Below are 26,051 nucleotides of genomic sequence, written 5' to 3' on the forward strand. Positions count from 1 at the left end.
CGCTTTGCCCTGTGCTCCCCTATTGCTCTACTTTCCTCTGTGGCTCCGAAGCTTCCCCCCGCCACCCCCTTTCTCTGCCAGTGAAGGGGCTTCCTAGTGTGTGGAGACTTTTCCTCCTTCACAGCTCCCTCCCAGAGGTTCAGGTCCCGTCCCTATTCTTTTGTCTAAAAAAGGAATAGTTTTTTCCTTTTTTTCTTTTACCCTACCCAGGGACAGGGGTGTTTCTTGCCTTTTGGGAAGCCTGAGGTCTTCTTCCAACATTTAGTAGGTGTTCTGTAGGAGCTGTTCCACATGTAAATGTATTTCTGATGTATTTGTGTGGAGGAACGTGATCTCCACGTCTTACTCTTCTGCCATCTTGAATGTCTCCTGTGATGTGGCTTTTAAGCTGAAACTAAATTATGAGTAACAGTTTGAAGTCCTCCAAGAGTAGGAAGGATATTCTTGGGTGAAGTGACAGAATATGCCAAAGAATGAAGTTGAGAGATGATTTAAAGTATTGAGATTGGATCAGGGCAATTTCAAGCTGCAAAGTGTCTGAATATGTGGCACCTGTATGGTGTGGAAATCATGAGAGTGGGGAATGGGAGGAGCTAGGAGTATAGAAACTTAGAGAGACAAGGGCCAGGTTATCAATAGCATTCTTGGCCATATTAAGAATTTTGGATGTTAGTCAGGGAGGAGTATTTGAATGGTTTAAATGGAGTACTGTGTTAGCATTTAATAATTAAGAAAAAAAAAGAGTGGTAATTATGTTTCTTGCTAACACTTTTATTTACACTGCCACAAAACTTAATATTGCAGTATTTATTGATAATGTTTAATAGTAAGTGCTGATAGGAGTGTTTTGCTAACTGTAAAGATTTTATAGCTGAGAACTGCCTCCTTGCTAATTAATGTGTGATAAGACAACTATTCAATTCTTCTATGCCCTCAATGAAATGTTTGATAATATCACCCAGTGGGAGCAAAGAAAATGATATCTTGTAGATTGACATCCAGTAGAATATCCCAGTAGAGTATCCCTCTGGACCTTGTTATTTATTCAACAAATTTATTAAATACCTGACATGTACCAGATTCAGTGCCAGGAACCATTTATGCAACAATAAATAAGAATTCCTGAGCTCAAGCAGCTTGCAATCTGGTAGGGGAACCAAATGAGTAACTAAATAAACAACATGAAGAGTTAACATTGTGGTAAGGGTTGTGTGTGGAAGGAATGATGGGACGATGGAGAAGACAGAGGTCAGATTTACCTTGTTCTAAGTGCCAGGACTGGACCAGGAAAAATCATTTAGAGAAAGTGGCCTTTGAATTGAGTCTTGAATGCTAAGCCTGTGTTCATGATGTAGATGGGGGAGGGCAGTTGGGACCGTAGTATATTAGGTGTGAAGGTGGCAAGACCTCACGGAATTTAGAAACTCTGGAAAGCTGCCAAGTTCAGCTATACAGCTTATACGCAGTATCACCCTGGAGCGTATGACTCACCTCCAAGTCTGTGAGAATGCCACCCCCTAAAAAACTCACACCAGTGAAGCTGTGCAGTGTACAACCTATACAACTTTACATGGTAGTCCTGCATATCAATTTAGTGTTAGTGTGTTATATTGATAATTAGTTATGTAATTAACTGAAATCGGAGTAGCACTACAGCTAGCTCATAAGTTGGAGTGAAAATTAAATGGGTCAATCGGTATGCATAAGCATTTTTATAAATGCTATAGAAACATATATAAACATCAGTTTTTAATTAAGCCCCATATAGAATTTTAAACATTTTATATAGTAAATTCAACCTTATTTTTTTTAACTATATGACTTCTAGGTTTAGGCTTTATCCACCCCAAGAGTGTAAATTTATGCTCCTATATTTCTAGCAATATTTTTTCATATTTTTATCAATTCCATCTAAGATGTATGCATAAATATATAGGTATGTGAAAGAAGTGTGGTAGAGATGGCTCTTATATTCTATTGGCCCTAAGTTTTTTTTTACTTCAGACGCAGGCTGGGGCCCATTAGCTCAAAATCTCACCAGCACCAAATTCTTACACATACAGTTGTTTTAACCCTAACCCCAATAAGCAGATCCGTAGCCAGTTAGAGACTGCCTGCTTTGCATCTCCCACAAAACTGCACCCACCTCTATGAGACATAAATAAGACAAACTCCAGCACAATAAGACACCAAGCCGTGCTGCCCTTCAGAGTAGTCAGACCCCCAGTGCGGCTGAGCAACATCACTTAGGCAAACCTCTCTCCCACTCTCCTCCCCTGGAAAGTTCCTCTGCCCTCCTTCCATCTTGAGCAGTGACCTTGCACCACTACCTCTGGAAGGTCTCACGCTGGGAGGGACACTCCCTCCTACAATTCTATCAAAGCACTGCCCCAAGTAAAACTCACTCTATGCTACTGCCACTTCTGGTCTTACCTTTTCCACTTGATCTCCCCCTCAAATCTCTTGAACTCCGTACAGGATCTATTAATATTTCATTTGAATAACCAGTTTTACCTGTGACATTTATTGAGTAGTTTATACTTCCTACAGCAATTTTGATTTTCCAGATATCCATTGTTCTATTTCAGAACTTTTAAATCTGTTCCAATGATCAAATTTTCTGTGTTTGTACCAGTATCCCACTGCTGTAAATATTGTTTTGATAACTGATAGTACAGGTTTCTGCTAGTTATTATTTAATTTCTCTTGCTTTTCACTTTCCTTTATTCTATCAGCCCTATTTTTAAATGGGCATGCCTTATGCAATGAAACAATCCCTTGAGATTTTGTTCAGGATTGTGAAAAATTTATAAATTACTAGGTGGGAGGTAAGTCATATCTCTACAATATTGGGTGTCCCCAGTAGGAACAGTTTATGTATTTCTACTTGTTTAGGTCTTCTTCTATGTTCTCCATTTGTGTTCTATAGATTTCTGCATATGGGTCTTTAATTATTTTAATTAGACTTATCCTACATGTTTTATAGATTTTGTTAACTTTTGCAAACTGAATATTTTTTATATTTTCTCTGATTATTGCTGACATATACAAAATTATAGCTTTTTGAATGATTACTTTGTACCTTACTACCTTATTCAACTTTATTAGTTCTAAGTTTTTTATTTGCCTGGTTTTATGTAAACAAGTATTCTTATCATGTTAGTGGAACTGACTGCTTCTAGTGAATCATCATTGTAAAGTATAATGTTTTGATGAGGTTCCTTAATTACCCTTTTACCAAGTTAAGGAAGATTCCTTATTTTATAACCCTACAAAGATTCTTTTTCTGTTTTACATAGAGTTTTTTATCTATACGAAAAAGATTTGGTTTTTGACTTTTTTTTGTTTTGTTTTAGCTATCCCTGTCTGTTTTGTTTGGGTTTATTTTTATTTATTTGTTTTTAGTATCAGAGTTAGACTTAGTTGGTAGGATTAAATGAACTGGGAATTTGTCCATCTCTCTATTTGTTAACTTAGGAAACAGTTGATTTTTGAAAATTTGATTTCGTTTTCCTCTTAAAAATATTTTTCCCAAGTGTTTAGATGCAGTAGGCTGTGACTATATGACTGCTTTAAAATTTCTTATGTGACTCTTAGCCTACTTAGGTTTCCTAAAGTTTTGAGTCATTTTGTTTCCTATAAAACCATTACCATTTAAATTTGTATATTATTATAAAAATTTTAAACTCTCTTTGTGTCCAAGTTCTCTTTGTGCACTCTTTCTTATTCCTAATACTTGTTATCTGTTTCTTGTTTGTTACTGATAATATCAAATAACTGGCTTTTTTATACAATTCAACTTTTCTGAATTTATTTTCTATATTATTAATGTTTATGATTTTTAAATATTTTTCTTATTTTGTAAATGTTTTCTCTATGTTATTAATTCACATACTTATTTTCAATATTATGCTTTCTACGAATGTATGTGAAACTTATCTTTCACTCTGAATTGTTTTACTAAATACCCTATTTAATATTTTTATATGATTTTTATTTTATATGATAAACATATTGAGGTTACGTAAATATACATGTGTATATACATGTACATGAAGATATATGCACGTGTGTGTATGTTTTGAAGACTAACCTTATACTTGCAGAGTTGCACAAGTACTATCTTCCTTCATGAAGTCAACCCTGCTTCACGTGGTCCTCTGTTCTTAAATCCTACAGCTTTAAAGTCTTAGCCACACTGTTTATACTCAATCATATGTCCCTTTTAAAATGCATTACTGATTCCATGTGAGTCATGGAATATTGCTTTTTGAGGACAAGAATCATGTCAGACACATTTGCCTTTCCACAGAGTTAAACAATAGCCAATGCTCAGCAAATTATTTCTAATTTATTGTCATGATTTGCTATGTTTTATCATATCAGCTTTATCTTCATGTACTTTATATTCTGCTTCATCTTTTGTTCTTCTTGGGTGGTGGCGGGATGAGATTGACTGGATACTGTAAAGAACAGGAGTTGGTAAGAGTAAGTGTCTCCTGGCCAACCCATGCCCTATGGAAACTGGGCTTTTTCACATTTCTCTTCCTTTTAAATCACAGAAGTTTATGTAAAAGTTCAGAGGTCTGGTTCAACAGTCCTTAAAGGGAAATGCCAAGGGGCCTTAAAGATCATCCACTGCACCTAAAAGATCATCTGCTGCAGTGACTGGCATATTGTAGTCATTATGTATTTGTAATTAATTAAAATTTCATTTTGAAATTAGAAAACTGAGCAAGGTAAGTAGAAATGTTGGAACTTGAACTCAAGTTTCCTAACCCTGAAATCCAATTATGTATATTTTTAAATCCAATTATCTTTTTCCTATGGGATGTTGCCATCTAGATCATCTAATTCTGCTGAACATAGTAACAAAAGGCTCTCCTTCAGAAGTATATAAGGGATTCAGATTGAATTGATAAACCCTATAATCAAGCTGGAAAGATCAGAAACCTTTACTGAAAGCCATACTGCTTATTATTATGGCATTCACTGTGTTGCTGTCTCCTGGATATTCCTGTCCTATAAGGGAATGAGAGATGACTAAAATCAAGGTCATTCCCCCATGTCAGGGTTTTAGGGGAAAGCAGTGTTTATGGAGGCCAAAATAACTGTGCATTTGGAGTCTGAGTGGTAGCGATTTGGGAAGCCAGCTCATCTTCGTATCCTCATTCCTTCAGTGACTTGAAAACATCCTTTTATTACTATACCTTTGATGTGTTTTTCTTTTGTTTTGCTTTGTTAGTTTTCCTTCTATTGAGGAGAATCTTAACTGCTTTACAGATAATTGTTTTTCTATACAATATAGATTTTTGTGGTACTACAACTGTAAAAGACACCAGGGAAACTTGTACTTTTAAACATTAGAGAAACTGGCTTTATCACCCTATTTTATTATGGAGCAGCAAGCAGAAAGTAGTTATTTAGGTCTTAGCTGGGATGGTGAAGTGGAAGTAATATGTGCCAGACTGGGATACATCAACAGGAGAAAAGCCTTACCTTTGGGATTTCTAAAGACTCAAGTCCTAGGTAGAAAGAAGTCATGGAATCTCTACTGAGATAAAGACTGCCTACGAAATAACAGAGGACTCAATAAATAAATAAACAAACAATGAACACAACCTAGAGCCCTGAGTCTTTTGATGCTAATTTGAACTGTTTTGTAAATGGAAAGTTAACCAGATTATGGGATTAAAAAAATAAGACACATCAAATAGAAATACTAACAGTGAAAGAAATTGAATAGAAAACCAAATGCCACTTACATAAAGGAGAATGGCAGAAGTTTTTCTAAGAATGAGATATTTATATTTTTTAATATATTTTTATTGAAGTATAGTTGATTTACAATGTTGTTAATTTCTGCTGTACAGCAGAGTGATTCAGTTATGCATATATATATACATTCTTTTTTAAAATATTCTTTTCCATTATGGTTTATCATAGGATATTGAATATATCAATAGTCCTGTGCTATACAGTAGGACCTTGTTATTTATCCATTCTGTATATAATAGCTTATATCTGCTAACCCCGACCTCCCACTCCATCCCTTCCCAAACCATCCCCCCACTTGGCAACCACAAGTCTGTTCTCTATATCCATGAGGTAACCACAAGTCTGTTCTCTATATCCATGAGTCTGTTTCTGTTTCATAGATAGGTTCATTTGTGTCATATTTTAGATTCCACATGTAAGTGATATCATATGGTATTTGTCTTTCTCTTTCTGACTGACTTCACTTAGTGTGATAATCTCTAGGTCCATCCGTGTTGCTGCAAAGGGCATTATTTCGTTCTTTTTTATGGCCGAGCAGTATTCCATTGTATATATGTACCACATCTTCTTTATCCATTCATCTGTCAGTGGACATTTAGGTTGCTTCCATGTCTTGGCTAATGTAAATAGTGCTACTATGAACATAGTGGTGCATATATCTTTTTGAATTATAGTTTTTCTGGATCTATGCCTAGGAGTGGGATTGCTGGATCATATGGTAATTCTATTTTTAGTTTTCTGAGGAACCTCCATACTGTTTTCCATTGTGGCTGCACCAACTTAACATCAAATGTGATATTTTTTGAATGGTAGGAGGATGTGTTGATAGGTTGATATTAAAAGGTTAGATGAACTGAAGACAGGTTTTGTTTAATGGATTTGTTTATAACAACAAAATAAGGAAATAAAGTGTGAATGAAGATTATAATAAATTATGTAGGAATATACCTCCAGGCTTGTGTATTCGTTGGGCTAAAATACTCTAGTTATTATGACACTTAGGGGATATTTCAGACTTATTTGGAGCCTGGAGAATGAGTCTGCAGTGGGATTGACTCACCTTCTATACACAATGCACTCATAAGAAAATAATTATAACAACATGGATTTAATAATGTTTTGAGAGATCCTGTGAGAACTAACAATGATTTTTCAAATAGCACAGCCTCTTCCTATTGTGAATGAGCAGGTTTGGAGTGTCAAGGAAAGCCTTATAAATACCTTCTTTCACAGCAAGGCTACTAGTTTTGCCCCATGACATGCTTCAGTAAGCTGTGGATTTGTGGCTGCCATGATACGTGGATTAGTTGATATATTGTTGACTGGTATGTCCTACCAAGAGAGTGGGTATTTCTAAATTCAGAATGTAAGAAAAGTCAATGGCATTCAATGGGATTTTCAGTCTTGGTTCCTAGATTTAATATTTTCATCAAGACCTAGAGGAGAGACTGTGATATGAGCTCATCACATTTGCTTCAGACACTAAGCTATGGGTGTCAGGCAAATTCCTGAGAAATAGCTTGGCAATGCAAACTTACCCTAGGGAGCTGCAGAAAGTTTAGTAAAGACAGTAGTTTGCAAAAGAAAAGAAACCTGAATGGACATGCTAAAGAGTAATTGGCTCTAGAAATATAATCAGAATAAATTATAGGACTCTAAGTCCTTATATCCCAACCATGGATCAGAGCTGAACTTTTAAAAACACACATTGATTTTTAAAAATTTATTCAACACATTATTCAAGTGAGAAACTGCTGGCGATAAGCACAGCTAGTACATCCCTGGGGGGTCAGGGGCTGTGCTCAGGCTGCTCTTGTACCCTGAGCCCCTAGAGCAGTGCCTGGTGCAGAGTCCTGCCTGGCTTTGTTAAAGGAGACAAGGGAAGTGGGAACAGGAACACAAAGAATAAAGCAGTGCCGTGTTTTATTAGCAGAACTCAAAGGACAGAGTTCCTGCAGGGAGAGGGAAGAACACACATACTTTGTCCGAGAGTCTAATGGAAAACACAAGAGTATTAAAGTATAAGAGGCTGACAACTTAAGTTTGACCCTCAGGTTTTAACAGATTCTAACACATAGGCTATGCAAACTCTTCTCTGTGTTTCAGGGTCTTATTATTTAAAATAGGGCTAATAAATTCTACTTTCAACAATGTTATGAGAAACTCAGATAAATGATAGATAAATAGATAGAAAAATATTACTTTTCCTCTCATTTTACCTCCATGAAATATAGAATGTTGTTGGCTCTCAAGTGAAGATAGAAACACCTAAAGTGAACTTTTCCTTTTGGGCTGGAGATGTTTATTTATTAAATACCAGATTTGAGCCAAACTCCATTTATCTAGAAGGCAGCATTCTGGGTCTTCATATGAAAAGCAATCAGATTATATATACATATATATATATATATATATATTTTTTTTTTTTTCTTTTCTTTTCCCTCTAGAGAACTAATCTGTGAGAAGATGCTGCAGGAATAAAAATTTAATAGTATTGAAGAGAAATATGTTCTTCATGATAAAATAGTTTATGCATTTTAAATTGAGTTTATGGAATTTAAAAATTAAATAGCATGGCTATATCATCTAGATTTCTAATCTTCTAGAACTGGGTAAAAAATATGAATACAATTTTTACTTGTCAGAATCAGAAATCACCAGTGAAACAGAGAAGAATAGTTCCTTGGCTATAGTATCAGAGTTTCACAAAGCTTTCATCTGTGCAGCTGCAATATAGCTGAATTTGCATTTCCTGGAATGTACCAGAGTACAGTTTTGCAAGCCCTGGAACTGAGAACTTATTTTTCATCACCCAAAAAGACTCTGAAAAATATACCAAGGGTGGTCAGTATTAAATATATGCTGTAAGTGTTTCATGATTGTTAGAACATTAGTTAAATCATGGTTCGTTTTTAGCAACACCATTTTAACACATAGCTTGCCTTTGTTAGGAAATGTCAGTTAATGGAATTGAACTCAACTCATCAAGCTCTCAGTGTTGGTTCCACACGTAGGTAGTGGCATTTCCCATGTGATATGAGCTGTGGGTGCAGTGGCTTGAGTTCCTAGTCACTTCCGTCATGTCTTCTCCAAGCTTCATTTCATTTGCAAGACAAAGATATGCTTGATTAAGTGGATGCTTGATCCACACTGAATGCAACTCAGTGTTGATCTGGAGGTAAAGTGCAATCTGACGTGTAAACACTTGGCAAATTATAAAGCATGTTTAAAGTAAAAATAGAGAAGTGTGCATTCTTCAAAGTGTGCCTTTCAACAATATTTTAGAGAGAAGAGGTTGCCATGGTGTCAGTTAAGCCTCTAATAAAAAATACGGCACGATAAAGTGTGAAAGGAAAGCTCTGAAAAACATAAGGAAGGCAATGTAGGGCAGAGCTTTTTAAAAAAATGTGCTTGCTTCCTCCTTACACACAGGTTCTGCCTTTTCTTCCCGTCTTTTCCTTTACCCTTACCTGATCCAGGCCCAGCCTCTGCATAAGGGTATGATCATTATAGATGATGTTATTTGGAAAAGGCATTCTTTTCAAGGAATCGTAGCAACTGTGGGAGAAGAAGAGTGAGACTTCCATAACATTACAGTTTTGAACTAACTCTTTGGTTTTCCAAAGAATGTCCCATAAGGTAAGAACATAGCCTGTGGCATGCATTGCCCACAGGAGTTCAAGGAATTTATCTTCTGTGTTTTACTGTGAATATAGTAAAATCAGCATGAAAACATTGTTTTCTCCATCTGCAGACTCTGAGTTAATAGGACTGTAGAGTAGCAAATTTCCAGGTGTACAGTAGATGCCCCCCAGCCCTCTAAAAATTAATAACAATAAAATGAGAAATTTAGAGTTATCAACAAAATGAACACTGACACTCATTTTTTTTCATTTTGCCCGTTCTTAAGTAAAATTTCAGTTAAATATTTCTCATCAGTAGAACTCATGACAGAAAATAATTAAAGGCAATTATTTTTTTACCCTGGGCTTCTTGCCATTTGTCTGATATAGAATTATTCTACAGAGATGTCAATTTTCTATCAAGTTCTATTACCGTATAGCCCTGTTAAGAAATCCAAGCCTTTTGTGTTATTCCCCAAATACTGAATTTGCCTCATGTAAAGTATCATGCTCTTATCCAAGGCTTTCATTTGTACTCCCTAAAGCTATACAGTCTAATAAAATAGTGTAAATTGAATTTCTGTAAAGACCTAATTTCTAGTTATTAAATATGAACTTCCAAAGGACATCATGGAAATCAGATCTCATCTTCAGGTTTTTTTTTTTTTTAACTCTTTTTAACTACTGTCAGAAAATACTTCATTCTCTGTAAGTCTTATCACCTCTTAGAAGACAGAGCCTACATTGTTTTTATTGTAAAGTAGTTATTCATGGGAGGCAAGGAAGGAGGGACAGGGAAAGTGCTAGATATCCTGGTTCTTGGTGGAGAGTTGGAAATTTAAAGAATTTTTCCCATATTGTCTGGTTGAGAAACATATTTGATGCACTTGTCATAAAAGCTGGGGATGCTGTAGTAACATATGGCCCCATATGTCTTATAACATCAAAAGGTTGTCATTTGTCCCATTGTCAGGCAACTCTGGCTTTGCTCCGTGTCATCTTCATTTCAGGATCTAGAGTTATGAAGCAATTTCTAATTAGAGTAGTGCCAGTCATCATGTCAGAAAGAAAAGAGGTCAGCCTTCAACTTATAAGCAAGTAACACATCTTTTCCACTTATATTTCATTAACCAAGTAAGTCGTGTGGCCAAACCCAACGATAATGGGACAGAAAAGTATGATTCTCCTCCGGGAAGGTGCAGCACATATTTTTGAAACTCTACCACCAACTGCTAAAACTAGCTAAGAGCCAGGCATTACACTAGGCATTTATGGATTTTAATTCTAATATTCATAATAATCTTAGAATATAGGGATTTGTAATCCTTACTTTGCCAGGAGAGGAGAAAAGCTCATCAGTTTGCCTGTGCTCACATATCTAGTGGTAGAGCCTAATTATTATTATTTTATTTATTTATTATTTTTTGCGGTACGCGGGCCTCTCACCGCTGTGGCCTCTCCCGTTGCGGAGCACAGGCTCCGGACGCGCAGGCCCAGCGGCCATGGCTCACGGGCCCAGCCGCTCCGCGGCATGTGGGATCCTCCCGGACCGGGGCACGAACCCGCGTCCCCTGCATCGGCAGGCGGACTCTCAACCACTGCGCCACCAGGGAAGCCCCAGGTAGAGCCTAATTAGATCCAGATCTATCTGAGCCATATCTCAAATAGTACACTTTCCTTGAAGAGGAACAAAGAGGGGAAAAACCCATCAGTTTCCTCAAAACCAATGAGTGAAGAACCCAGATCATGAAACTTTATATAATCCATACTTTTCCAAACATGGAAATTATCCTCAATAAAATTATCATCTAAGAGAAGAAATTAAATGCATTAATTAGGATACTGATAGTTGCAGTAATATACAAAACCCCAAATTTCAGCAGATTAACAATACAAAATTGGTTTTCTCGCTCATGTAACTGGTTGGTGAGTGCATTCCATTTTCTTTATCCAAATGCAGACTATAATATTAAATATACATGTTTTTTCAAGAAATCTATTAAATGACCTTCCAGATCATTTAATCAGATGTTTTATTAGACATTGTTAGTAAAATCAAGTATGATGCGTTTTCTGCCACAAAGGGATATCGTGGTCTTCTCCCACTTGAATGTCAAATCCTGGGACAGAAGGAATTGTTTGAATCTCATCCACAGCTGAACCAGTAGGTGGAGGAACCTGTGTCCTCACCTGTGAAAACAAAATAGTGATATACCTGTCTGGCTAATATGATATGGGATTAAAGTGGATTGTTTACTGTCTCAACCCCCCTTCCACAACCCATAGGAACTAGTATATACAAATATTTCTGAGCACAAAATGAAAATATAAGAAAAGTCATCCAGCTCCATTTATATAATCCTGGCAAAATATAAAATGCTCACCTTCTAGAATTGAAATGTAGAGATAAAGGCCATCAGTAATTTTCTTATTATTCTTACCTAATTCCCTTTTTTTAAATTGAAGTATAGTTGGTTTACAATGTTGGGTTAAATTCTGCTGTACAGCAAAGTGATTCAGTTAAACATATGTATACATTCTTTTTAAAATATTCTTTTCCATTATGGTTTATCACAGGGTATTGAATATAGTTACCTGTGCTATACAGTATGACTTTGTTGTTATCCATTCTATGTATAGCAGTTTGCATCTGCTCACCCCAAACTCCCACTCCATCCCTCCCCCATGCCCCCTTCCCCTTGGTAACCACAAGTCAGTTCTCTATGTCTGTGAGTTGGTTTCTGTTTCATAAATAAGTTCATTTGTGTCATATTTTAGATTCCACATATAAGTGTTATCGTAATGTATTTGCCTTTATCTTTCTGATTTACTTCACTTAGTATGATAATCTCTAGGTCCATCCATGTTACTGCAAATGGCATTATTTCATTCTTTTTTATGGCTGAGTAGTATTCCATGTATATATGTACCACATCTTCTTTATCCATTCCTCTGTTGATGGACATTAAGGTTGTTCCCATGTCTTGGCTGTTGTGAATAGTGATGTTATGAACATTGGGGTGCATGTATCTTTTTGAATTATAGTTTTGTCCAGATATACGCTCAGGAGTGGGATTGCTGGATCATACTGTAACTCTATTTTTAGCTTTTTGAGGAACTTCCATACTGTTTTCCATAGTGGCTGCACCAGCTTACATTCCCACCAACAGTATAGGAGGGTTCTCTTTTCTCCACACCCTCTCCAGCATTTATTTGTAGATTTTTTAATGATGGCCATTCTGACTGGTGTGAGGTGGTACCTCGTTGTAGTTTTGATTTGCATTTCTCTAATAATTAGCGATGTTGACTATCTTTTCATGTGCTTCTTGGCCATCTGTATGTCTTCTTTAGAGAAATGTCTATTTAGTTCTTCTACCCATTTTTCGATTGGGTTGTTTGGTTTTTTGTTGTTGAGTTGTATGAACTGTTTGCATATTTTGGAGATTAAGACCTTGTCAGTCTCATCATTTGCAAATGTTTTCTACCATTCCATAGGTTGTCTTTACATTCTGTTTATGGTTTCCTTTGCTGTTCAAAAGCCTGTAAGTTTGATTAGGTCCCATTTGTTTATTTTTGCTTTTATATCTATTGCCTTTGGAGACTGCCCTAAGAAATTATTTGTATGATTTATGTCGGAGAATGTTTGCCTATGTTCTCTTCTAATATTATGGTGTAATGTCTTATGTTTAAATCTTTGGCCATTTTGAGTTTATTTTTGTGTATGGTATGAGGGTGTGTTCTAACTTCATTGATTTACATGTGGCTGTCCAACTTTACCAACATCCCTTGCTGAAGAGACTGTCTTTTTTCCCTTGTATATTTATGCCTCCTTTGTCAAAGTTTAATTGACCATAGGTGTATGGGTTTGTTTCTGGGCTCTCTATTCTGTTTCATTGATGCATATGTCTGTTTTTGTGCCAGTACCACACTGTTTTGATTACTGTGGCTCTGTAGTATTGTCTGAAGTCTGGGGTTGGATGGTGTTATGCCTCCTGCTTTGTTCTTTTTCCTTAGGATTGCTTTGGCAATTCTGGGTCTTCTTTGGTTCCATATAAATTTTAGGATCATTTGTTCTAGTTCTCTGAAAAATGCCATGGGTGATTTGATAGGGATCACATTAAAGCTGTAGATTGCTTTAGGTAGTATGGCCATTTTGACAATATTAATTCTTCCAATCCAAGAGCATGGGATATCTTTCCATTTCTTTGTAATTCCTTAACATTTTAACTTGCCTAATTTCCTTCCTCTTCCCAGTTAGGAAATCAAATTTACTAGGACTCTGGGAACTGGTAGCCTACTGTCCTAATTTCAATCAATCCACAGCTAAAATGAGGGAAGAGAATTTGAATTACTTTACCTTTTTCCAGGGGAAAGGAGCATTTTATTAGGTCTGTGGTAAAAAGGTTCCCTCAATACCTACAGCAGGACCCATTAAACTCACCTGATAGTAAAAGGAACCCAGAGCATGTGCTAAAGGACTTATCCAAACCTAGTTCTCAAACTTAAGCATACCTCTAAATCCCCTGCAGAGCCTGCTATAACACAGATTTATGGGCCGTGTCTCAGAAATTATTGTTTAATGGGTCTGAGAGTGGAGGAGTGCTGAAAATTTATATTTATGATAATTCCCAGGTGATAATGCTGCTGGTGGTCCAGGGACCACATTTTGAGAATCACAGAACTGAAAGCATTGATACTCAGCCCTGGCTCCTCATCCCTGTCAACCCTCTGATAGACAACTAGAGTTAAAAGCAGTATCCTAAAGACTATAGGCTTCCAAGGAGGACAGTTTATTTTTTATTATTTTATTAGTACCTGGGCCTTGAATTAGGAATTTGGCCAAGAATTCTCTTATAACAAACTGACTCCCTGTGGCTTTTCAGTGGGTCACCAAAGGCTCTTTGAGATTGTAATTACCCTTGCTCCCTCTTTCTGGTCTGTGACTGTTTGTTCCTCTTTTTCCTTTATATGCTTTAGTCTCTCCTGCTAGTTCCCTCTCTGGGACCCAGAAGGGTATTTGGTCAAGGCATTGAGAGGTGCAAGATAAGCAATGTCTAGTGCAGTTGCCTTTTTTTCTGTACTTGGCTTTGCCACTTAACACTTGTATGACTAGACCAAATTAGGTTTTTAAAAAAATTTTTGAAGTTCAATTTTCTCATCTGTTAAAATAGGGATAACACCCTATATGTTTATGTGAACAAAGTACAGAGTGAAAAGTAGGGGCTCAATAAATATTCTGTATTGCCTTTTCTTCCGTGACTTCTTGCTTTCCCATTTTTCTTCCCTTCTTCCATTCCTGACTTTTTTCCTTTACTTCCTACCTCACCTCCAATGTAAAAAAAAAAAAAAAAAAACAGACAAGAGATAGTTTTTCTCCATTTCCTACCTCTGCCAAAGGGTTCCACAAGGCCTATTTTTTGCCCATATCTTGTTTTCCTTCTGTGGAGGAGTGCAATCTATCCTCAGGTTCTAAGAATCCCATCACACTTAAAGACCCAAGATCTCACTCTGTTCCAGTGTACACTATTAAAATGATCTCATGAAGCAACATAGAACACTTTCTGAAACAGTTTTATGTACTGTTTCTTAGATGGCATTCTCAATATTACCTATACTGTCCTCCATTTTTTCCTTGTAATGTATCTCTGTCATGATTATGGCATAGGTAGTATAAAAACACAAAAACACAATCTATAAACACCCTGAAAGGATTGAATGTTTTAAAACTCAAATGTCTGGCTACTGGTGTGATTAGGTCATGTATTAAAATGTGAATAATAGGGGACTTCCCTGGTGGCGCAGTGGTTGAGAGTCCGCCTGCCGATGCAGGAGACACGGGTTCGTGCCCCGGTCCGGCAGGATCCCACATGCCGCGGAGCGGCTGGGCCCGTGAGCCATGGCCGCTGAGCCTGTGCGTCTGGAGCCTGTGCTTCGCAACGGGAGAGGCCACAACAGTGAGAGGCCCATGTACCACAAAAAAAAAAAAAAAAAAAGTGAATAATAGGGACCCATTTAATAACTCTGGCATCAGGGATAAGATTGCCTACCTTCTAAGTTCTCTATTCTGTAAAAGGTCTTGTCTTAATTGTAGACCTTCCATTTAAGCAAATGTGCCTCGCCACACTGCGTTGAGACTGGGAAATAATGAGTCTGATTCTCTCTGGGGTCTCACTAATTCTGGCACAGTATTTCAAATGAATAAATTACTGTCTTCAAAGTAGAGGTGTTATTGTTGTTCTTGAGCTTCAGAGGGCAGTAGAGGAACTGTCTGAAAAATTTCTAGCTAACCAGGAGAAATATTTTTCTTTCCCGGGTAACTTCTATGAAGCTTTATCTTTGGAAGGAAAGTAAAGGATTATACTTTAAAAGGTGCTTGTAATATACTTCTTTTAAAATGAAGATATTACCTTTTAGTATATTTCATATATAGAAGGCATTTATTTTCTCTGTGAAAAAATTTATACTGATTATTAACTTGTGAAGATATCCAAAAGAATTTTTTAAAAGGAATTATTGGCTATAACACAATGATACAGATTTTATTTTTAAAATGTTTTAATCTGTGTATGTTTTACAATGTAAGTTTAGAAGGACAAAAATAGTTTTGGAGACTTGTGACTGTGTAAAGAGTCAGTGGATTGAGGAATTTTAAAATAAATATGAATTTCAAAGGTAAAAAGAAAACTTTTGCTTTAAGAATTTTAAAACACAACAAACAGAGAGGTTAAACAGAACTTTTGTTTTTGGTTGGAAAGTTACAGTTCACTTAACTAAATCAGATTTTGTCCAAACATTGAGACTCACAACATCTGAATTCAGCCATCATAGAGTTGAAGAGAAAATTATTCAAAAAGGACTTTCCAAGGTCTTACTAAGCCTGCAATGAGAAATGCTCATCCTGGATTTCCTTCCACTCTCTGGGTAACCCCAGATCCACATCCACCACTATGATTCCAGTTTCCATAAAGAGGAACAGAGTTATGTGTGAAGAGCCACCTGCACAACTTACACAGTTCCACGTATGAGTTATTGCAAGTCTACAGTGCAAGAGAAGAAGAATGCACTGCATAGGATGAGTGATCAAAGCAGAGTCCACTGAGCTTTCTCTCCGTCTGAAATGTTTCCTTTTGAGATTGGGCCTTCCTTGCCCTCTCTGCGCTGGTGACAGCAGGTTTTGCTCAGAGCTGGTATTCTTACAGTAGAAGCCCAGAGCTTACACTTTGCAATAGACGCTCCCTTGCTTGCCTTGCCCAGATGATTTTCCATTGCTATGCGAAAGCATGAACTCAGGACTTTCTCACACGCTTGGCCTTTCTGATGTTTATTGTCTTTCCTAGTGCATTTTAATTTTTCTAGTAACTATCTGATCATCCTTGTTTTCTGGCTTTCTTGTCACTTTTGACTCTTCATCTGGGAATATATCTTCTCCACCTCTTAGAACCTGGTTTGTAAGAAATCAGGCATGAGATTAGGTAGCCCTGTATTTTCTCCAGTAAACTAATTGGAGGCTGGTCAGTCTGTCCTGTTCATGACTCTCACAGGAGATCTTCTGGGGCAGATGTTCCAAGGTTGTTACCATCAGTACCAGCTTTCCATAGCAGAATCGTTCAGGGTCTGCTGATACTACCCAAGACTCTGCCCACACAGATGAGAAATCAGGAGGTTTGCTAAAGTTATGTGGCTCTCCTTTGTCAATATAGCCACATCCTCAGTGACCCTGTGCCATCTGGCTTTAAGAATGTAACCTGACCAATGTAGCATGCCCATTTGACACAACAAAGTGGGGGAGGGCCTCAGAAACTCCAAAAATGAGTCATGATGGCCATCACACTTTCAGGAAATGCCATGCTCCCTTTATTCAAAAGTAACAGTCATTATAGAAGAGAAGGATTCCAGGAGTCTCAAAATTCCAATTCCAAAATTTTCTTTTTAAAAATTTTTATTGAAATATAGTAGATTTACAATGTTGTGTTAGTTTCAGGTATACAGCAAAGTGATTTAATTATATATGTGTGTATATATAAAATACTTTTTCATTATAGATTATTCGATTCTTATTAGATTCTTTTTCAGATTTTTTAAATTATAGGTTATTACAAGATATTGAATATAGTTCCCTGTGCTATATGGTAGGTCCTTGGTTATCTATTTTATATATAGTAGTGTGTATATTTTAATCTCAAACTCCTAATTTATCCCTCCTTCCCATTTTCCCTTTGGTAACCATAGTTTGTTTTCTATGTCTGTGAGTCTATTTCTGTTTTGTAAATAAGTTCATTTGTAACTTTTTTAAAAAAATATTCCACATATAAGTGATATCATATGATATTTGTCTTTCCCTGTCTGACTTCATTTAGTTTGATAATCTCTAGGTCTATCCATGTTGCTGCAAATGGCATTATTTCATTCTTTTTTATGGCTGAGTAATATTCCATTGTACGTATGTACCACTTCTTTATCCATTTTTCTGTTAATGGACACTAGGTTGCTTTCATATCTTGGCTGTTGTAAATAGTGCTGCTGTGAACCTTGGGGTGCATATCTTTTCTAATTACAGTTTTCATCTTTTCCAGGTATATGCTCAGAAGTGGGATGGCTGGATCATATAACTCTATTTATAGTTTTTTTAAGGAACTTCTATACTGTTCTCCATAGTGGCTGTATCAATTTACATTCTCAACAGTGCAAGAGGGTTCCCTTTTCTCTACACCCTCTCCAACATTTGTTGTAGATTTTTTGATGATGGTCATTCTGACTGGTGTGAGGTGATACCTCATTGTAGTTTTGATTTGCATTTCTCTAATGATTCGTGATGTTGAGCATCATTTCATGTGTTTGTTGGCAATCTGTATATCTTCTTTGGAGAAATGTCTGTTTAGATCTCTGCCCATTTTTTATTGGGTTTTTTATTTTTGGATATTGAGCTGTATGAGCTGTTTGTATATTTGGAAATTAATCCCATGTTGGTTGCATTGTTTGCAAATATTTTCTCCCAGTTCATAGGTTGCCTTTTCATTTTGTTTATGATTTCCTTTGCTATGCAAAAGCTTTTAAGTTTAATTAGGTCCCATTTGTTTATTTTTGTTTTTATTTCCATTGTTCTGGGAGACAGAGCAGAAAAAATATTGCTGTGATTTATGTCAAAAAGTGTTCTGCCTATGTTTTCCTCTAGGAGTTTTATAGTACCCGGACTTACATTTAGGCCTTTAGTCCATTTTGAGTTTATTTTTGTATATGGTGTTAGAGAATGTTCTAATTTCATTCTTTTATAATTTCATTCATTCTTGAATGTTCATTTTATTCAAGCTGTCCAGTTTTCCCAGCACCACTTGTTGAAGAGACTATCTTTTCGTCATTGTATATTCTTGCCTCCTTTGTTGTAGATTAATTGACCATAGTGTATGGGCTTATTTCTGAGCTTTCTATCCCGTTCCATTGATCTATATGTCTGTTTTTGTGCCAGTACTATACTGGCAGAAAAAACTAATTCCAAAATTTTCATTGTGTATTCTCATATCTTCTTCAGGCACGTCTCCTGTTACTTCAGTGTGGTACTCTATCTGAGCATGTGTTCATGAAGATAAACATCTTTTGTTGCTTCTTTTCATTTATCATTTATGATTTTGAGGCCTGTCTATTCTAATTCCGTAACTCCCGAGTGGTTCCACCATCACTGAGAGGGGGTACCAGTTCCCAGGCGAAGCTGCACATATTGAGGCATAGTGTCTGTGAATAAATAAGCTCTCACAGCAAATCCAAAAAGAGAGAAAGTCAGAGAAAGTTTTCAAGTTGGACAGACATTTCATTCAGGCATTTACCACATTTCCTCACTTAGCCTTTTAAATCAAACCACAATGCCTTGAATGCCTACTGTGTATGTGGAATAAACAATCTTTAAGCAATAAAAATAATGTCAAGCCCAGATGAAAAGTTATTGTATCAGGTTTATTTTATTATTTTTTTTTGTTTAGATCCTTGCTACGCTATATGTCAGAAAAGATTTCTGACTGTTATGAAAAGTCTTAGGGGAAGGGAAAGGGAAGTTGTTTCTTTTTAAAGTGTAGGGCGGTAAATATAATAATGGGCACTGATGTGTTATTTCTTTTGGGATTAGACGTGTTTGCTCCACTTCTACTGACCAATCCTCTGGATAGGTCACGTTATGACTTGAGAGTGGGGTGGTGGCATGAATTTTGGAAAAGACACAGCCAACTCTAAAGTATATTGATTTTCCTGATATAATATGGGAGCTCCATTAGGAGATGCTACAAGGGGTATTTCTGTAGGTGGGATGGGGTTTTGAGGACAGTAAAGAAATGATGTGTCATACCTTCAATATTAAGACAAGCTGGGCATTATTTGATCTGTTTCACTGTCTCTCATTCTCCTTTTTACTGTTACTTTCGTTCTCTGTATTCTGAAGTGATTTCAGAATCATTTAGTGACACAGGTTATCACTATGATAATTAATTATCATTGAACTGTCATTGAATGTGTTAGTTAATGGATGGTATTTGTTGATAAAATGCCAGATAACAGATAATTAATTATAATGCCTCATTTTGGGGAAAAACAACTCCATCAGAATGAGGTTAATGATCAATTTGCCATCTGGCCTAGATTAAAGGGCTGTCTGGGTCAGTGTTGAGAAACTGTAAGTTCCCTGAAGTGTCAGATGTATCTGTTGCCTATTATGAACATTGTCAATATGACCCTGGAATTCAATGTTTACTGTCTGTAATTTAGCTGGGCTGAGTCCTAAGGGGTTTTTGGACTTAAGTAACCTGAATATATGGAAAAATTATGGAAGCAACGGAATGAGGCAGGAGAGTGATCCTGGTCTCAGGTAGCAGTACCTGCAAAGGGTGTGCTTAGAATATAAAGAATCATGGTGAACTTGAGTGTTGTAGAAGCAAGATGCTAATGTCTAGCAGCTCTATGGGACCAGGTAGTCAATTCATTCACAGTAGAATTCCAACTGGTAGCCAAAGAAATAGGAAGAGGCAACACTCCTGTTACCCATTCTTGCCCCCAAAAGTATCAGTTGTTTGCAGGTACTGGACAGGATGAGAAAGCAGGTCAGCAGTTTTGACTTTAGAATGAGCTCAACTTCTAGCTGAAAGTTGAAGTATAAACAGAAAAGAGAGTGAGAAGGTAAGGATTGTTACTGGTATGTTTTAAGCTACTATTTGAGGAGAGTGCTATTATGTGCCATGAACTATAATGACCTTATCATATTTTAACATTTATTGCAACCCTGTAAAATTGATGTTTTCATGTCTGACTTCCAGATTAAAAGACTGAGGAACAGAGAAGGTAGGTAAATTGCTCAATGTCACATATCTAGTAAGTTCTAGAGTCAGGTTTTTATCATAAATCGTTGTTGAATTTTGTCAAAAGCGTTTCCTACATCTATTGAGATGATCATATTGCTTTCATGCTTCAATTTGTTAATGTGGTGTATCACACTGATTGACTTGCAGGTATTGAAGAATCCTTACATCCCTGGTTTGAATCATGGTATATGATTGAATCCCACTTGAATCATGGTATATGATCCTTTTAATGTATTGTTGGATTTGGTTTGCTATTCTTTTGTTGAGGATTTTTGCGTCTATGTTCATCAGTGATATTGGCCTGTAATTTTCTTTTTTTGTGGGTATCTTTGTCTGGTTTTGGTATTAGGGTGATGGTGGCCCAAAGAATGAGTTTGGGAGTGTTCCTTCCTCTGTAAATTTTTGAAATAGTTTCAGAAAGATAAGTTTTAACTCTTCTCTAAATGTTTGATAGAATTTGCCTGTGAAGCCATCTGGTCCTGGACTTTCATTTGTTGGGAGTTTTTCTAAAATTTTTATTGGGATATAGTTGATTTACAATGTTGTGTTAGTTTCAGGTGTACAGCAAAGTGAATCTGTTATACATATACATATATCCACTGTTGGGAGTTTTTAAATCACAGTTTCAATTTCAGTACTTGTGATTGGTCTGTCCATATTTTCTATTTCTTCCTGATTCAGTTTGGGAGCTTCTAAGAATTTGTCCATTTCTTCCAGGTTGTTCATTTTATTAGCATATAGTTGCTTATAGTAGTCTCTTATGATCCTTGGTATTTCTATGGTGTCAGTTGTAACTTCTCCTTTTTCATTTCTAATTTTATTGAGTTGAGCCCTCTCCCTTTTTTTTGTGGTGAGTCTGGCTAAAGGTTTATCAGTTTTATTTATCTTTTCAAAGAACCAGCTTTTAGTTTCATTGATCTTTTCTATTGTTTTCTTCATACCTACTTCATTTATTTCTGCTCTGATCTTTATTGTTTCTTCTGCTAACTTTGGGTTTTGTTTGTTCTTCTTTCTGTAGTTGCTTTAGGTATAAGTTTAGGTTGTTTATTTGGGGTTTTTCTTGTTTCCTAAGATTGTATTGCTATAAACATCCCTCTTAGAACCGCTTTTGCTGCATCCCATAGGTTTTGGATCATCGTGCTTTCATTTTCATTTGTCTGTAGGTATTTTTTGATTTCCTCTTCGATTTCTTCAGTGATTCATTGGTTGTTTAGCAGCATACTGTTTAGCCTCCATGTGGTTTTTTTTACAGCTTTTTTTTCTTGTAGTTGATTTCTAATCTCATGGCATTGTGGTTGGAAAAGATGCTTGATATGATTTCAGTTTTCTTAAATTTACAAAGTCTTGCTTTATGGCCCAGCATATGATCTGTCCTGGAGAATGTTCCATGTGTACTTGAAAAGAATATGTATTCTGCTGCTTTTGGATGGAATACTCTATAAATATCAATTAAGTCCATCTGGTTTAATGTGTTATTTAAGGCCTGTGTTTCCTGATTTTCTGTCTTGATGATCTGTCCATTGATGTAAGTGGGGTGTTAAACTCCCCCGCTATTATTGTGTTACTGTCAATTTCTCCTTTTTATGGCTGTTAGCACTTACCTTATATATTAAGGTCCTCCTGTTTGGTGCATATATATTTACAATTGTTATATCTTTTTCTTGGATTGAGCCCTCAATCATTTTATAGTGCCCTTGTCTCTTGTAATAGTCTTTAGTCTATTTTGTATGATACGAGTATTGCTACTCCAGCTGTCTTTTGATTTCCATTTGCATGGAATGCCTTTTTCCATTCCCTCACTTTCAGTCTGTATGTGTCCCTAGATCTGAAGTGGTCTCTTGCAGTCAGCATATGTATGGGTCTTTTTTTGTATCCATTCAGCCAGTCTATATCTTTTGGTTGGAGCAGTTAATCCATGTCTGTCTATATCCAGAGATCTTTTCTGCTTCAAGACAGCAAGCAAGCCAATGTAATAGGAATGAGGGAGAAGGTTGCAACTGCTGAGCTCTCAGGACACTGGACATTGCCCTAGACAACTGATGAAAGTTAAATAAACCCAGTTTTAATTCCCACTAACTTGTATGCTGGGGTATTTATTAGGTAAAGCACTCTTTTTTGCTCAGATCTAGAATTGATTGGGACAAGGAAAGGGGTATTTGGTTAATCCTGTGAGTAGAAAACAGCCATAAGTAAGTAAGTTTAGCTTTAATTTGGAAAAGGGAATCATCCACCTGTTGATTATACCAGGTTATTACTTATTTTATTATTTTTTAAGAGAAATGGAAAAACAAAATGAATGCATTTTAAAATATATTAAAATTAAAAATACATCTTGAACTAGTCAGAAGATCAAGAAAATAGAAGAGTTGAACAACACTATAAACAGTGAAAACAAATAAATCTCTCTCTTTAAGAACACCCAAACAGGAGAATACACATTCTTCTCAAGTGTACATGGAACATTCTCCAGTATAGGCCATATGTTTGTTAGGACATAAAACAAGCCACAATAAATATAAAAGGACTGAGATCATACAAAGCATATTCTTAGATTACAATGTATGAAATTAGAAATCCATAACAAAAAAGAAATTTAGAAATTTGTAATTATGTGGAAATTAAGCACCAAACTGCTAAATAATCAATGGGTCAAAAAAAATCGCAAGCAAAATTAGAAAATACTTTGAGATAAATGACAAACATATTAAAACTTACTGTATGCAGCTAAAGCAGTGCTTAGAGGTTAATTTATAACTATAAATATCTATATTAATTATAAAAAGAATGATCTCAGATTGACATGACTTGCCAACTTAAAAAATTATTAAAAAAAATATATAGGGGGCTTCCCTGGTGACGCAGTGGTTGAGAGTCCACCTGCCGATACAGAGGATGCGGGTTTGTGCCCCGGTCTGGGAAGATCCCACATGCCACGGAGCGGCTGGGCCCGTGAGCCATGGCCGCTGAGCCTGCACATCCGGAGCCTGTGCTCTGCAACGGGAGAGGCCACAACAGTGAGAGGCCCGTGTACCGCAAAAAAAAAAAAAAAAAAAAAAAAAGATATATGCGCATCAATGTTTATTGCAGCATTATTTACAGTACCTAAGATTTATAAGCAATCTAAGTGTCCATTGATAGATGAATGGATAAAGAAGATGTGGTATATTATATACATATATATACACATACACAGAGAGGAATATTAGTCATAAGAAAAAGAAAATTAAATTTTGCCATTTGTAACACCATGGATGCATCTAGACGGTATTATGCTAAGTGAAATTAGAGAAAGACAAATACTGTATGATCTCACTTACATATGGAATCTAAAAAACAAATAAAATAAAAACAGACTCATAGATACAGAGAACAAACAAGTGGGTGCCAGAGGGGATGGGGGGGTGCAAAATAGGTGAAGGAGTTTAAGAGGTACAATCTCCAGTTATAAAATAAGTCACAGGGATATAATATACAGCATAAGGAATATGGCCAGAAATATTGCAGTAACTTTGTATGGGTACAGATGGTTACTACACTTATGGTGATCACTTCATAATGTATGCCAATGTCAAATCACTATGTAGTACACCGGAAACTAACATAATATTGTATGTCACTTATATTTCAATTAAAAAATAACTAAATTGAGATACTACTTCACACTCAATATCATGGTTATAATCAAAAAACACAGATAATAAGAAGTATTGACAAGGATATGGAAAAACTGGAACTCCATACATTGCTAGTGGGAATGTAAAATGGTACAAACTGCTTTGGAAAACAGTCTGGGAGATCCTCAAAACACTAAAATAGCCTTATCACATATATTAGTTTCCTAGGACTGCCATAATAAATGACTACAAACTAACTGGGTAGCCTAAAAAAACAGAAATGTATTCTTTCACAGTTCCGGAGGTCAGAAGTCTAAAATAAAGTTTATTGATAGGGATACACTCCCTCTGAAGTCTCTAGGTGGGACTTCTTCCTTGCCTCCCTATTTTTGGTGGCTCTGAGTGTTTCTGTGGTTTGTGGCTGCATAACTCCAATCTCTGCTTTTATCGTCACATGGCCTTTTCCTCTGTATTTTTCTGTCTCTTATAAGGACACTTCTCATTGGACTTAGGGCCCATCCAGGTAATCCAAGATGATCTCATCTCAAGATCCTTAACTTAATTACATCTATGATAATTTCTCATTCATAGATTCTAAGGTTGAGACATGGATATATCTTTTTGGGGAGCCACAATTTAACCTATTACATCATATAACCCAGCAGTTTTCCTCCGAGGTATATACTCAAGAGAAATGAGAACATATTTCCATGCAAAACCTTGTATATGAATGTTCATAACAGTATTATTTTTAATAGCCAAAATGTAGAAACAAACTAAATGTCCCTTAGCTGATGAATAAATAAAACATGGCATACCCATGTAATGAAGTATTATTTAGCAACAAAAAGGAAAAAAGTATTGATTCCTGCTACAATGTGGTTGAATCTTGAAACATATTATTCTAAGTGAAAGAAGCCAGACACAGAAAAACATATATTGTATAATTCAATTTATAGGAAAGTCCAGAACAGGAAATTCTATAGAGACAGAAAGTAGATTAGTGGTTTCCCCAGGGATGAGATATGGGCTGAGAGAGAAAGGAATTGACTACTAATGGGTACATGTTTGGGGAGATGATGAAAATGCTCTAAAATTGGTTGTGGTGATGGTTATACTACTCTGTGAGTAATTAAAGGCCACTGAATTATATAGGTGAATTGTACTGTATGTGAATTATATCTTAATAAATCTGTTAAACAATGAATTCTGAATAATTACTTAGTAGATGATGTTGTGTTTGCTAGAGAGTGAATTCCCAAAGCAAGAATTTGGATTTATTCATATCTACCAGTGAGACTATAGATCTTTGCACACTGCAGGTGGCCAATGCGTATTTGTGGTAGAGAAAATGATTCAAGAGAGGGGAATCAATTTTGGGGTAAGTTTACCAGAATGCTGTGGAAGCACAGAGAAGCAGCCCAGATCAGTGTAGAAGAATCTGAGGATTCTTCACAGAGCCAGGCTTTGGAGCTGGGTTTAGAAGGATAAAGAAAAGTGCACCAGGCCAGTAAGGAGGCCAAAGGCTTATCAAGCAAATGAACAGCCTGGACAAATGTGAGGCACGGAAAAACAAATTGACTCAGTTGGCATATAGGGTGCAACTGGAGAAATGGCAAGAAAGTAGCCCAGAAACAAAAGTGGCAGCTGGATCTCAAAATGCTTTTTTTATACTTTTAGACTTTAACCTATGTTTCCCA

At 36.3% G+C, this 26,051-nt stretch overlaps 1 protein-coding gene across 3 annotated transcripts in view; it reads left to right on the forward strand.

Moving 5' to 3' along the window:
* KCNIP4 (potassium voltage-gated channel interacting protein 4) overlaps positions 1 to 26,051 on the forward strand; it is a 1,210,069-nt gene that overhangs the window by 493,931 nt on the left and 690,087 nt on the right. The gene's annotated exons all lie outside the window — the stretch shown is intronic.

This window comes from Aethalodelphis obliquidens, unplaced genomic scaffold (assembly GCF_003676395.1).
Source record: "Aethalodelphis obliquidens isolate GAN/ISIS:26980383/991018 unplaced genomic scaffold, ASM367639v1 scaffold6, whole genome shotgun sequence".
Taxonomy (NCBI): domain Eukaryota; kingdom Metazoa; phylum Chordata; class Mammalia; order Artiodactyla; family Delphinidae; genus Aethalodelphis; species Aethalodelphis obliquidens.